The sequence below is a fragment of the Arachis hypogaea genome, chromosome 17 (assembly GCF_003086295.3).
Source record: "Arachis hypogaea cultivar Tifrunner chromosome 17, arahy.Tifrunner.gnm2.J5K5, whole genome shotgun sequence".
Classification (NCBI taxonomy): Eukaryota; Viridiplantae; Streptophyta; class Magnoliopsida; order Fabales; family Fabaceae; genus Arachis; species Arachis hypogaea.
In genome coordinates this window covers 47,207,144-47,209,461 of record NC_092052.1, presented here as the reverse complement: position 1 = coordinate 47,209,461, position 2,318 = coordinate 47,207,144, and the positions used below count along the sequence as shown (strand labels likewise).

General features: G+C 41.5%; 1 non-coding gene across 1 annotated transcript; it reads right to left on the bottom strand.

Moving 5' to 3' along the window:
• Positions 1 to 367: 367 nt before the first annotated feature.
• On the bottom strand, positions 368 to 475 carry LOC112768157 (small nucleolar RNA R71). The gene has a single exon (XR_003185595.1). It is a non-coding gene; the product is annotated as a small nucleolar RNA R71 (small nucleolar RNA).
• Positions 476 to 2,318: the final 1,843 nt, after the last annotated feature.

Sequence of the window (2,318 nt, the reverse complement as noted above, 5' to 3'; positions counted from 1 at the left end):
GGAGAATGCTTGGTGACTTTACTGCACCAAATTCCAATTTACATGGAAGAAGCATCTCCATCCCTACCATTGGAGCAAACAATTTTGAGCTGAAACCTCAGCTAGTTTCTCTGATACAACAGAACTAAAGTTTCATGGACTTCCATCTGAAGATCCTTTTCAGTTCTTAACTGAATTCTTGCAGATCTGTGATACTGTTAAGACTAATGGAGTAGATCCTGAAGTCTACAGGCTCATGCTTTTCCCTTTTGCTGTAAGAGACAGAGCTAGAGTGTGGTTGGATTCTCAACCTAAAGATAGCCTGAACTCTTGGGATAAGCTGGTCACGGCTTTCTTAGCCAAGTTCTTTCCTCCTCAAAAGCTGAGCAAGCTTAGAGTGGATGTTCAAACCTTCAGACAGAAAGAAGGTGAATCCCTCTATGAAGCTTGGGAAAGATACAAGCAGCTGACCAAAAAGTGTCCTTCTGACATGCTTTCAGAATGGACCATCCTGGATATATTCTATGATGGTTTATCTGAGCTATCAAAGATGTCATTGGATACTTCTGCAGGTGGATCCATTTACCTAAAGAAAACCCCTGCAGAAGCTCAAGAACTCATTGACATGGTTGCTAATAACCAGTTCATGTACACTTCTGAGAGGAATCCTGTGAATAATGGGACGCCTATGAAGAAGGGAGTTCTTGAAATTGATACTCTGAATGCCATATTGGCTCAGAACAAAGTATTGACTCAGCAAGTCAATATGATTTCTCAGAGTCTGAATGGAATGCAAGCTGCATCCAACAGTACTCAAGAGGCATCTTCTGAAGAAGAAGCTTATGATCCTGAGAACCCTGCAATAGCAGAGGTGAATTACTTAGGTGAACCTTATGGAAACACCTATAACTCATCATGGAGAAATCATCCAAATTTCTCATGGAAGGATCAAAAGCCTCAACAAGACTTTAATAATGGTGGAAGAAATAGGTTTAACAATAGTAAACCTTTTCCATCATCCACTCAGCAACAGACAGAGAATTCTGAGCAGAATCCATCTAGCTTAGCAAACTTAGTCTCTGATCTATCTAAGGCCACTATGAGTTTCATGAATGAAACAAGGTCCTCCATTAGAAATTTAGAGGCACAAGTGGGCCAGCTGAGTAAGAAGATCACTGAAATCCCTCCCAGTACTCTTCAAAGCAATACAGAAGAAAATCCAAAGAGAGAGTGCAAGGCCATTGATATTACCAAAATGGCCGAACCCAAAGAGGGAGAGGAGGACGTGAATCCCAGTGAGGAAGGCCTCCTAGGACGTCCAGTGATCAATAAGGAGTTTCCCTCTGAGGAACCAAAGGAATTTGAGGCTCATCTAGATACCATAGAGATTCCATTGAACCTCCTTATGCCCTTCATGAGCTCTGATGAATATTCCTCTTCTGAAGAGAATGAGGATGTCACTGAAGAGCAAGCTGCCAAGTTCCTTGGTGCAATCATAAAGCTGAATGCCAAATTATTTGGTATTGAGACTTGGGAAGATGAACCTCCCTTATTCACCAATGAACTAAGTGATCTGGATCAACTGACATTGCCTCAGAAGAAACAGGATCCTGAAAAGTTCATATTACCTTGTACCATAGGCACCATGCTCTTTGAAAAGGCTCTGTGTGACCTTGGTTCAGGGATAAACCTCATGCCTCTCTCTGTAATAGAGAAACTAGGAATCTATGGGGTGCAAGCTGCTAAAATCTCATTAGAGATGGCAGACAATTCAAGAAAACAAGCTTATGGACAAGTAGAGGACGTGTTAGTAAAGGTTGAAGGCCTTTACATCCCTACTGATTTCATAGTCTTGGATACTGAAAAGGAAGAGGATGAATCCATCATCCTAGGAAGATCTTTCCTAGCAACAGCAAGAGCTGTGATTGATGTGGACAGAGGAGAAGTGATCCTTCAAATAAATGAGGACAACCTTGTGTTTACAACTCAAGGATCTCTCTCTGCATCCATGGAGAGGAAGCATAAAAAGCTTCTCTCAAAGCAGAGTCAACCAAAGCCCCCACAGTCAAACTCTAAGTTTGGTGTTGGGAGGCCACAACCAAACTCTAAGTTTGTTGTCAAACCCCCATATCCAAACTCTAAGTTTGGTGTTGGGAGGTCTCAACAAAGCTCTACACATCTGTGAGGCTCCATGAGAGCCCACTGTCAAGCTATTGACATTAAAGAAGCGCTTGTTGGGAGGCAACCCAATGTTTATTTATCTAATTTTGTTTTTGTTTTTCATGTTTTCTTAGGTTCATGATCATGTGGAGTCACAAAATAAACGAAAATTTTAGAAA